The sequence below is a fragment of the Pteropus alecto genome, unplaced genomic scaffold, assembly GCF_000325575.1.
Source record: "Pteropus alecto unplaced genomic scaffold, ASM32557v1 scaffold112, whole genome shotgun sequence".
Classification (NCBI taxonomy): domain Eukaryota; kingdom Metazoa; phylum Chordata; class Mammalia; order Chiroptera; family Pteropodidae; genus Pteropus; species Pteropus alecto.
In genome coordinates, this window is record NW_006433133.1 from 1070623 (window position 1) to 1083746 (window position 13124).

Genomic DNA, 13124 nt, shown 5'->3' on the forward strand with positions numbered 1-13124 from the left:
TTGTAATTCTGTCTTGGTGGTGATGAACTCCTTTAGCTTTTTTCCTGTCTGGAAGCTCTTTCTCTCATCTTTAATTTAATCAATCAATCAATCAATCAATCAATTAATTTATTTATTTATTTTAGGCGAGGCAATCCTTGGTTGACCTCACAGATTGCAAGGACCTTGTCAGGTTACAATCCCTTATTTTTTAATTTGTTATGCCTACAGCACCTGGTCTTCCTAAGTGGTGTCCCATCCAAGTGCTAATCAGGCCCAACCCTGCTTAGCTTCCGAGATCAGACAAGATTGGGCTTGTTCAGGGTAGCATGGCCATAGACTCTCTCACCTTTAATTTTAATTAATAGCTTTGTTGTATAGAGTAATCTTTGGTTGCAGGTTCTTGTTTTTCATCACTTCGAATATTTTGTGCCAATCTCTTTTGGCTTGCAAAGTTTCTGTTGAATAACCAGCTGACATTCTGGTGGGAGTACCATTGTAAGTAACTAGTTGCTTTTCTCTTACTGCTTTAGGTCTCTCTCTTTGTCTCCAACTTTGACATTTTAATGATTATGTGTCTTGGTCTGGGTCTGTTTGAGTTCTCGTTTGGGACTCCTTGCACTTTCTGAACTTGTATGTCTATTTCATTTACCAGGTTAGGAAAGTTTTCTCTTATTATTTTTTCAAATAGGTGCTTAATCCTTTGCTCAATTTCCTCTCCTTCTGGTACCCGTGTAATGTGAATGTTGGTACGTTTGATGTTGTTCCAGAGGTCTCATAAACTTTCCTCATTTATTTTGGTTCTTTTTTCTTTTTGCTGTTCTGATTGGGTGTTTTTTGTTACCTTTTCTTCTACTTTATATATTCTACTGTTGATTATTTTCTAGTGTATTCCTTTTTTTTTCAATTTTATTTTATTAGTTTCAAGTATACAGTACAGTGGTTAGACAATTATATAGTTTATAAAATGATTTTCCTAATTGTTCTTTCTCTCCTCTGGCTCTCCACCTAGCCATTACATTACTGCTAATTGCATTTTCTATGTCATGCTCCCCATCCTCATGACCATCTATCAACTATTAATTTGTACTTCTTTAACTCTTCACCTCATTCTCTGGTGTATTCTTCATTTCAGTTATTTTTTCTTGCATTTCTGACTGGTTCTTCTTTATGGACTCTATGTTCTTTATTAAGCTTATTATCTCTCTGTTGAAGTCCTCATTGAGATTATTTATTCTTCCACTAAGTTTGCTGAGGATCCTCATAACCAGTGTTTTGAACTCTATCTCTGGTAGATTCCTTGCCTCCATTTTTTTCATTTTTTTTCCCCCAGAGTTTACTTCTTTTGTTTCATTTGCAACATGTTTCATTCTGTTTTTTTTTTTTATTTTCATTTTAGTTGCCTGATCTATGTTCATTTCTATGTATTAGCAAGGCTTGTTACATCTCCCAGCTTTGGCCAGGTAGTCTTATGTAGTTGGTGTCCTGTGTGGCCCAATGGCACAGTCTTTCTTATCACCTGCACCTGGGGTCTGGGTGTGTTCCTTGAGTGGTTGTGTGTGTTCTCTTACTGCAAATGAGCCTTGATTGCATCAATGGGATTGATGCTCAGGCTGACTGGGCTGTGGAGATTGGCCATGCCCATAGGGTATGAGCTACTATATGGGGGCTGACCTCGTGCAGTGGAATTTGCCCCAGAAATCTTGTGTACCTGTTGAGATCACTCTTTGTGTGTGTCATTTATGGAGTTAGTCCAGTGTTACTCTATTTTGGTCATCCTCAAGTGATTTGGTTTTGTGGCCCCTTGGGAGGGGCTCCCATGTAGGCCCAAATCCACTGCTGTCTTTGATTGCTCAAGGCTAATTGGTAAGAGCTCCAAAGCAATCTGTGAATGGTTTCTGCCTATGCTATATCTGGAAGCAAGTGGGAGAGACCACGTTGTGAGCCGCTGTTTGCTTACCCCCAGTACTGGGCCTGGAGTAGCTTAACATAAGGACCAATGCACCTCAAGGCTTCAGGCTTTTGGCCAGTTGCCTGTAAGCCTCTGCAGCTAAAAGAGCTTTGGGGTAGTATACAATTTGAGTGAGGCAGGGACCCAGGGAGTCAGTGGGGTAAAATGAGTGAATTTCTTTTGGCTAATGCAGAGTCAGGTTTCATGTGCATGCTGAATCTGTTGCTTCCTACAAAAGTATCAGATCACAGCAAGGTCAACCACTATCTGCCTCAGGCCCACAGACACTGCAGCTTGGGCTAGAACCTGTGGCCCTCCAGCAAAAGTCTTCTCTGAAACGTGTGGGCTGTGTGAGGGTTGTGCGAGTTGAGGGAATGGGCCACCATGGGCAATTTGTGGACTGCATGGGAAAGGTCCCCAGAAAGACATGGATGGAGTGGGCCAATCTCACCAGGGCAGTGTAGCTTCAGGATTAGCCATGTTAGGGGAGAGTTCAATACAGGCAAGATGGCACTCACCTGTAGACTGCCACAGTTGGGAGCCCAAGAAAGGAGCAATGGCATCTCACCTCCAGCCCTTGCCTGGGACCACACAACTCAGTCTTTCTCCATATGTCTCTTGTGCATCTTAGGCTGTTGACCTTCTGTCTGTGCCCAGGGTGAGTGTCTGTGAGCAAATGAGTTTGTGCATGCACCCTTTAAGAGGACGTCTCAGTTTTCAGATTCCTTCGGTCCTACCCAGATGGCCAGAATTCCCACTGGTTTTTACAGTCATATTTTGTGGGAACTCCTTTTTCCAGGACTGGAACCCTGGAGTCCTTCAGAGTGGCCTTTTCAGCCATGCTCTCTTTCCCAGTGCTCAACTGCCACGCACAGGTGTGGAACCAGCCCGCTTTGCATCTTTGCCTCTCTCACTGGTCTCAATGTGGCTTTTTCTTTATATCCTCAGATATGTGTTATGATTAGCTGAATTTCAGGCAATTCTCCAAGTTATTTGTTTTATAATTTTGTTGTAATTTTAATGCAGTCATAGAAGGAGATAAAACCTGCTTTTACTTAGCCCTTCCACCCCCATCTTGATTGGAACTCTGTGGTATTCTTAATATCACTATCAATGTTTGAGAGTTCCACTTACTCCTTGATCATTTTTCTGCATCTTTGCCAGTATTTGGTAGTCACTATTTTTTGTTTTATTTTACTTTGGTTGTTCTAATAGATAATGTTGAACATTTCTTCATATGCTTATTTGCCATTCATACATCCTCTTCAGTGAAATGTATCTTCACATTTTTGTGCCTTTTATAATTGGTTCTTTTTTTTTATTGCTCAGTATTAGGAGTTCTTTATATAGTCTAGTTACAAGTCTTTTGTTTGATATGTGATTTGCAGGTATTCCCTCCAAATATGTAGCTTGTCTTTTCATCCGCTTAACAGAATCTTTTTCAAAGCAAAAGCTTTTAATTTTGATAAAGTCCACCTTATTACTTGTCCTTTTTATAGATCATGCTTTTAGTATCATATCTAAGAACTCATTATTTAACCTTAGCCTCTAAAGATTTTCTTCTCTGAATTCTTCTAAATTTTTTATAATTTTACATTTAAATTCATAATCGATTTTTAAATAATTTGTGAATGTGAGGGTTTAGGTTGTTTTATTTTTTGGTCTGTGGATAGCTAATTGCTCCAGCAACAATTGTTGAAAAGACTATTGAATTCAACTGCATTGAATTGCTTTTGTTACTTTGTCAAAAATCAGCTGTGGGTATTCATATGGGTATATTTCTATTTTGGGTTCTCTATTCTGTTGAATTAATCTGTATATCCGTCCTTCAGCCAATAACATACTCTCTTGTTTCTATAGCTATATAGTAAGTTTTAATATCAGGTAGAGAGATTTGTCTCAATTTATTCTTTTTCAAAATTGCTTTAACTCTACTACCTCTTTTGCCTTTCCATATAAATTTTAGATTAAGCTTGTCAATATCTACCCCTGAATCTTGCTGTAATTTTGATAAGAGTTGCATTAAACCCATGTATCAATTTGGGGGAAATTGGCATCTTTACTATATTGAGTCTTTCAACCGAAGGACATGCTATGTATCTTAATTTATTTAAATCTTCTTTGATTTTTTTAATCAGCATTTTGTTATTTATAGCACACAATTCTCATAATTTTGTTAGATTTATACCAAAGTATTTATTTTTTAGATCGATTTTAAATATATTTTCCTTCTAATTTTAGTTCACATGTTCATTATCAGAATATAGGAATAAGATAAAGTTCTGTGTATTTATCTTGTATCTTGAGACTTTGCTGAAATCACTTATTAGTTCTAGGATTTTTTTGTATTTTCCATGGTATTTTTTTCATACACAATTGTGTCATTTGTAAATAAGGACAGCTTTATTTTGCCTTTTCTAATATATGTATTTTTTTTTCTTATTTTATTGCCATGGCAAAGACTTTCAGTACTATTTTGAACAGAGTAGTGAGCATAAACATTCTTACCTTATTCAGTCTTTTTAACTTTTGAAATTTTAGTGTGAGTTGTGGTATCTTACCATATTTTAATTTGCATTCCTTTGATGAATAATGGTCAGAGAACTTTTAATTGTATTTAATTTAATTTCTTAAATTATGTCTTCTATTGGAAAGCTTTTTCCATATATTCTATACTAGAAACATTTAATTATTCATTTTTTACATTTATGTGTATAATAAGAAACAAAAGTTAATTTTGATGTATAGTACAAGATAGGATTCCTTTCTCTTCCATGTGGATATCCTGTTGCAGTGCAATTTGTTGCAAAACATTTTTTTTCCATTGAATTGAATTGGTGACTTTATTGAAAATAAGAATACATATTTCTGAATTTACTTCTGACATTCTATTCCATTTGCTCCAAGTGTTTACACTTATGCCAATCCCACAAAGTCCTTATTGTAGCTTTGTAGATATTTTGAAATCAGAGAGTACTAAATCATCAAACTTTGTACTTCTTATGCAATATTTTTCTAGTCATTTAAATTTATTTATAAACTTTAGAGTATACAAAAGAATCCTGCAGAATTTTGGGGGGTGAATATATTGACTTTACCGATATATGTAGAGAAATTATATCTTAAAAATCTTAATTTTTCCTACCCATGTAAATATTATATTTCTTCATTTATTTAGGTATTATTAAATTCAATTTGAACTCTTTCATTAATTTTTAGTGACAACTCTTTGTTTATGGTTGCTTTATTGATTAGAATATGCATCTTCAACTCACTTTAGTATACATTAAATCCTTATTATGTCATTTTATCTATATTGTATAAACTCAGAATAGTATAGCAGCTTTTACTCCTCTTCAAATTATTGTGCTAATGTTGTGCAATATTTTAATTTTACATATTTATAAACTTTAAAATACAGACTATATGTAGTTGATTATTGATTTCCTTACACTCTTGTTTTCCAGTCATTCATATTAAAGTAAATTTCTTTTTTTCAGCATTACATCTTTCTTGAGTAAATACATAAAGTTGAAGTGACTAAAATTTATAGTAGGTATATATTCAAATACTTAAAAAACTACCAAATTATTGTCTAAAGTATAACATTTCATATTCCTATCAGTATTGTAGGAGTATTCTAGCTGCTCCACATTCTTGCTAATTCTAACTATAGTCAAGCTTTTAAATATAAGCTACTCAAATTGGAATATAATGTTCCCTCTTTGTGGTTTTAATTTGCATTTTCCAAATGACTAATGACATTAAATATTTTTTTATGAGCTTATTTGCCATTTGTATACCTTCCCTGATTAAGTTCCTATAAAAATCTTTGGCCTATCTTTAATTAAGTTGTTTGTCATCTTATAACTGAGTTGAAGGAGGACTTTATATATTCCAGATACATGTCCTTTGTCAGATATTAGTTTTGCAAATAGTTCTCCTACTCTGAAATTATTTTCCTAATAATTTCTTTAGAAGAGTAAATGGTATTTCTTTTTAATTTTTAAAATGTCAAATTTGTTGATAAATTTTTATAGTTTCTGACTATTTTTATTATTGTCATATCTTAAATGTATTATATTTATGATCTTTGATTCATTTTAAGTGATTTTTTTTATATATGATATGAGGCAAAAGTGATAGGATTAGAGATATCCAATTATTTGTGTTCTTGGCTTTTGTGGTTGTTTTGGAGTTTACAATATATTTTTCCAAAGAATTATTATCCATCTTCAAGTGATATTTTACTACTTCATGTACAGTATAAGAGCCTTACAAGAGTATATTTCCATTTTCTCATGGGACTTTGGGCAATTTCTGCCATACATTTTACTTTTTCATTTTATATAACCCCTATAATATATTGTTATTATTTTGCTTTAAATAATTAAATATTCTATAGATAGATATTTAGAGACAAACATTTTATATGTTCTCCCATATTTATCATTTCTATGCTTTTTTTGTTGTTGATTCATATTTCTGTCTTCATTTTTCATTTGTCTAAAGGAATTATTTTATACTTTAGGTCTACCGGTGACAAAATCTTTCAGGTTTTGTATGTCTGAACAAATATTGTTGTCTTTTTTGAAAGATGTTTTCACTAGTTATTTAATCCAGGTTTTCAACATTTTTTAAAAAAATCTTTTAGCACTTTAGAGATGTTGCTCTACAGCCTTGTACCTTGCATTTTTCCAAAGAGAAGTCTGCTGCCATCTTTATATTTCTCTCTGTTTAGGTGAGGTAATTTTCCCATACTCTTAGAAGAGGAAGGTAGACGCTTTCCTAGCTTTTCAACTCTAAGATTCCTTCTTTGTTGTTTTCATGAAGTATTAAAAATAATGCAGCTTCCCCCCAGCCCCGTGCTAAATGGTGAGGCCTGCAAAATTATATGCATAATATCTTATGGCTCTCACCACCTGCCAAATTCACATGTTGAAACCCTACCCCTCAAAGGTGATGGCATTAGTAGGTTTCATTTAGACAAATGAAACTGGGAGGTGATTAGATTATGAGAGCAGAACCCTCATGAATGGGATTTATGCCCTTTTATGAGAGCCCACAGAGCTCCCTAGCCCCTTCTGTCATATGAGTAAACAAGGAGAAGTCTGTAATCTTGAAGAGAACCCTCACCTGACCATGCTGTACTCTGATCTGGAACTTAAAGCCTCTAGAACTGTGGAAAATAGATTTCTGTTGTTTATAAGCTAGCCATTCTGTGGTATCTTATTATAGCAGCTCTAAGATACCACACAATATGCCTTCTCTGCTCCTTTCCCCCATATTGACCTCAACCTTAATTTATTTTTCCCTGAATTTCCATGAGCTGTTCAGATTATATTATAGTCCCACTAGTTTTTCCTCCATGTGTAGAGAGCTGAGATTTGGTTGGTTTATTTTCAGTTATTAGGGCCAGACAGTTCCATTTACTATCAGACTTTTACATGGTTCCTTTTGTACTCTCTGGAAAACTAGAGCCTGTATAATTCAATCCCAGCTTTACATGCTGTTTTTCATTGACTGCCAAGCTTCCCATACTTAGTAATAACCCTTCATTTTGAGGATGAGTGCCTGTTGTTAATTTGATTTTCAGTGTTCTGGCTCTTAGATCCATTGAAAGGCCTCTTTCCTTATAATCACATTTTCCTCATATTCGACAATTCCAATCAATCTGGTTCTATTTCTTGATTTGTCTCTAAGTATGTTTTTTTAAGGATGCATTATCAGTTTTTTTTTATATAGTAATCGTTAGTCATGAAGTATTTTTTTTTTTTGTTATTGTTATTTTTTTTAATATATTTGTGGGGCTGATCCAAAACTTTGTCAGCACTCCACAAACTTTCCCAGAATTCTCTGGCTAAATTTTAAAAAGATACTTCAAAAAATCATATATTTGAAATGTTTAACTTCATTAAGATAGAAACTTATAATCATTTTAATAATTTACTTTTGTATGTCTTAACATAGACTGATAATGGGGAAGATATTCTAATTTCTGTGTATTTTACTCTGAACTAGAGATCTAACTGTTCCCATTCTGCACATGAGGAAATCTGCACATAATTCAAAATTAGTGTTAATACCAGCATGGTGCAAGAGTTTTGCAATAACCATCTGTTATGTACTTATGCAAAGGTTCAAGTACAATTTAGAATAAGTTTTGAGCCTGATATCTTGGATGTTATAATGTACAATATTTATACAACCTGTAGATCTGAGGTCCCCCTTTTATACTACAAAAAGAAAAAAGAAGAGCCATTTACTTCCCCGAGCTCTAGTATAACTAGAAATAAGATCTAAATTCTTGTTCCCAAATTCGAAGTGGTTTCTGTCATATTAGGCAAAAAACAAACAAACAAAAACAAAAACAAAAAAACCCAAAACAAAAACAAACCAAACCAAACAAACAAACAAACAAAAAACTATATCGAAAAACACTATATCCATCAATATATAGCCACAGAGAGTGGTTATTATATTTCAAATAAGAACTATATGCACCCCTCTCTTTTGGGATCTGTAGTTCTTTCTATCTTGTAAATTATGGTTTCTATTAAGATCTCTATATATTATTAGTGATGTTCCTAAGAAACGTTTTCCCCCATGAGGTAGCTCTGTCAATTCACAGAGCCATAAGATACTATGTATATGATTTTGCAGACCTCATCTTTGGAAAATATAGGCCACCACAAGAATATTTCTAGCAATAGAAATATAGAATATAATTACTGAAATTCTATTAGGAATCATCTAATCAACTTTTCTCATTTAACTGTTGAATAAACCAGGTCAAACATGCGGTAACAGCAATCTAGACTAAAAGTCAGTCTTCCTCATGCTCAGCCACTGGCTATTTCAGCTACATTAGGCCCCTTCCTCCCTTATATACTAACATCCACTTTGGATATCTCAACCTCTTCTTCACTTTTTAAAACATTGCTTCAAAGACTTCAGTTGGAATTTTTAGGACCACGCACTGATAACTCCCTTTATAATATATGGATTTCAGATAGCTATTGAACATAATTAAATAAGCAAGAAGCCCATCCAAAATACAATAAAAATTTAATTTTCTCACGGCCTACTTACTATTGATTTCACCTTTGGACAGACACTCCTCATATGATTACACTAACAGATTTGCATTTATCAGGATGCAAAGCAAATGGCAGTATAATATATAATATATTTTACATGTGGAGAGTCAATTATTATTGTATTATAAGCATAAAATTAAAAGAAAAGTATACTTCTAAGATGGTTATAGATTTAAACTAACTTCTCATATGTGTTTATGCTTGCAAGAATAAGTATTGATAATTCCACAAATATTAAAAAGCAAATTATTATTCAGTTACAAAAGCAAAAAAATAGTCGTTTTTTTAATCTCAATTCTCCATCATGAAAAATCTGCAAATAATTTTTAAAATCAGCAAATATAAATTCAAGTGCATTGGTTGGTACGTACTATCACTGAATGAACCAACTTATGATTAGCAAATTATAATTGTCAATTTATTCCCACCAGACACTCCCCAGTAACAGGTTATTTGCACATCTGTAGATGGATGTCATTCAATTATCATTTGGGCATTAGTCCACCAGGTGATATGTAATAGTGATATAAGATAACTTTTCAAAGAACACATTAAAACTAAAATTTCTAAAGCTGCTGTTTTTTTTAAGTCATACTGGATTTATTTTGGCAGACTGCATGGGTTAGTTTTTACCAATCACATAATAAATGATTGAAAACAAACACAAAAACCATAAAGAAGAGAATGAAATATCTTAGAATATATATGTATTTTTCCACAAAGAAAACATATAATTTTATTAATTAATTGTCTGATATACTTTGATATTATTCCCCCATAGTTTTTTAAATTAATTAATTTCTTTTAATTAGTTCCAAGTATACTCAAAGCTGCTATTTGTTTTAATTCTATGTTTTGGCATTCAACATAGTTTTACATTGTGAAAAACAGATTGTATCTATTTTGTTACTGTACCTGCTTGAAAAGTGATGATTTTATTGTATCACCAAATAACTATTTGGAATATGCTCCTTGATGATGGTAAAAATTATGTTGGAAAGTTCTAAAGGATAACTAAACATTGTAATATCATTATGTTGGAAATGATTTTGAAAGTTCCTTTATATTTCTTCATTAGTCTTTGAACTAAACATCAATAATGTTAATCTGTTTCTAAATTTAAATTGCTGCTTAAGTTTTTACTACTACTACTACTACTACTACTACTACTACTACTACTACTAGTACTACTTGTGAAATTTTAAATAATGCTAGCTAAGTGAACCATATGATGTACACATGAGTGTTTTTGTTTCCCTTAGGGTTATAACATGTCTTTAAAAAATCCTGTATATTAGAATTACTTCAAGAGGGAAACAAAAATTTCTTCTATGAGACTAAAAATACACTAAATTTAGAGATTTTCTAGCAATATTAATATTATCACCAGTTTATAGAAGAGACAGAGGATTAGAATGATATGTGCCTTACCCAATCTCATGGTAAAAGAGCAGTAAGAATATAGCTATCTTGCAAACAAGTCTTGAGGTTTAGAGGTAATACATGTGTAAAGAATCTAGCAATTAAACTGAAACATTTTGTCTCACATACCATTTTTCTTTTCATTCAACTATGCTGCTTCTCTAAAAATCTTCTCCAAAAAGACTGAATGACTCCTGAAACTATGTCTATGCGGGGCTACAAGTCTGACTTTTAAATCGATTGAAGGTTCCAGTCAATTCTTTCAAATAAATAAATTTTCCTCATCAAATTTCATCTCAGTTTAGACTTTTTCTATGATATTAATTGAAAGTCATATTTTATACTCCAAAAGTGGCCAGTCTCCATTATTACCCATCACACTTTATATACTCTAACTTAACTTTATTACTTCCCAGCATTTGTATTTGTTCTGCTCTTTGCTATTAGCTCACCTAGATTGTGTGCAAGTAAAGAGTAGATACCTTTTGTTTTTCTTGTTCATCCAATAGATCTAATATCTAACATTCTTGGTACATAGAGGTGCTATATAAAATATCTATACTTAATGAATGAATAAATTTAATTAGCTTTTGGCAATGTTATTCAGTAGGAAAGGTTTTAAAGAGTTGATATGGCTGAGCTCTATCGAGAGTGGTTATGGAACTGAATTAATACAGAATTTTTAATAAAATAATAAACTGATCTGTTTCTACTGCTACCTTAAGCAAATAGGTGGAAACACAGATAAAGTGGATGAACATCACTGTCCTGTCAATTGTACAGATGTTCACTTAGCATTCAGAAATCACAAATTTAAGATTTAATCATTTATGAAGTTTAAGTCAACAATTTTATTATAGTTTGATTAAGTTTTCTAATTTTTAGAAACTTGTTATAACAGAAGTTTAGTTGCACTTTCTTATAGGGTAGCAAATCCACTGTAACCTCAGTTAGCTCTCTGGAGGAACTGGACAAAGATTGTGGCAGATTATGAATAAAACATAATCCTCATCATTGAATATAGAGTTCAAAGCACCTGCTCAAATGTTGACTGGTTACTAATTATTACAGATGGACGCTATAGACTCGAATTAGGGTATAGCTCTAAAATTATGAGAGAAGGTAAAAAAAAATCTTCCTTTGAATTTATACTAAGTAGGATCAACATGAAATGAAATAGATTACATTGGCCATATACAGAAGTTTTCTACTATGTGTGATTAGTTGTGTTATTTTGACTAGAATTTCTCCCAGAATTGATCTTAGACAGTTATCCCACCTCATCAAGAGGACTAAAATATAAATATCCATCAAGCTATGACACATACTGTTATAAAACTTTGGTGGTGGAGCTTTCTGTAGTTTAAGAAAAGGAAATTCAAAGGGTAAGACTGAATTACTATCTATTCAATATAACAAGGAGAGTAAAAGGCTGTATTCAGCAGGTGTGATTTTTCTGTTCACACATCCACAGAAAGTGTTCTTTATAGTGAAATAAGGAAAATTTTCGGGTTTTCCATTACCTGTGTTAACTATCCATAGAAGATTCTTCAACTCCTTTGTTCATTAAAAGGTCTCCTCTTTCCTGATGTATTTGAAGCCAAAATAAAGGTATACTGTACACAAGAGGATTAACAGGAAAGTCATGTCTACACATTTTTTTTTCAAATGTAATTTTTGAGTATATCAATTCATTTTAAAGAGATGGTAATGTGATCAAGGGGAGAGATTTCAAGTTATTCACTCTACCACCTAAAGTGTTAATGTGTAACAGTATAAGTGATGATGAAATTTAACAGGTTGGTCTCAGGTGCCTATAGCTTTTTCATTTTCCATTCCACTTTCCAAACACTTTGAAAAAAAAAAAAACTTAAAAGAAAGTATTTGCAGAGTAACATCAGAAATATGGCAGAGTGAGAGACGTCCCAGAACTCTCCCCTTGAAACAGCAATAAGCTGAACATCTAAAACAACAAAAAAGACCCAAACTGCACACAAGTGTGTCTAAGCGTGGGATCTGCGCATAAGACCTATCACAGGTCAGAACCCCTGGAGTCTGGTTATATACTGGGAGAAACAAAGAAGCTGCTTCTAAAGCCAGAGCTCCCTGCAGGAGGAGGGGGAGTAGAGAAGATGTGGTCAGTTCCCTGAACAGTCTTGCCTGACAGATCTGTGAGCTCCAAGGAAAGGTGGCACTGCCTGACATCAGAGCAGAAAACACAAAAGTGTAGACTGCAGAGAAGCAGGGACGGCAGAAAAACAACAGCTGATTATTACCAGCTGCAGTTGAAAAACGTGAGGTTGAGCCACAGGCACAAACCCACAACCCAGAGGACCCCTCCCGCCCAGAGACCAAACACCCTGGAGCCGCAGGGTAAAATGAGCAAATGCTACCAAAACTGTTGCTAACACTGACAGGGACTGAGACGGAGGATAGTGAGGGTGATTAAATATATATGAGAAAAAAAAAGGCATTATTAAGACTTTATATAAAGCAGGGATCCAAGAGGATTAGACACCATCTACTAGAAACAAAAAGAAAAATGACTTCTTTGCAGCAAGCTAGAGAGATCTTTATATAATATAAATCTTTCAGGAAAAAAAAAAAAAGCTGAATACACTTCCATTAATGCCCGGGCAGAAAAATAGTCTATTAAAACCCATAAACAATCA

General features: G+C 33.5%; 1 pseudogene; it reads right to left on the reverse strand.

Moving 5' to 3' along the window:
* Window positions 1–201: 201 nt before the first annotated feature.
* LOC112476782 lies at window positions 202–320 on the reverse strand (annotated as a pseudogene).
* Between the last annotated feature and the right edge of the window lie 12804 nt (window positions 321–13124).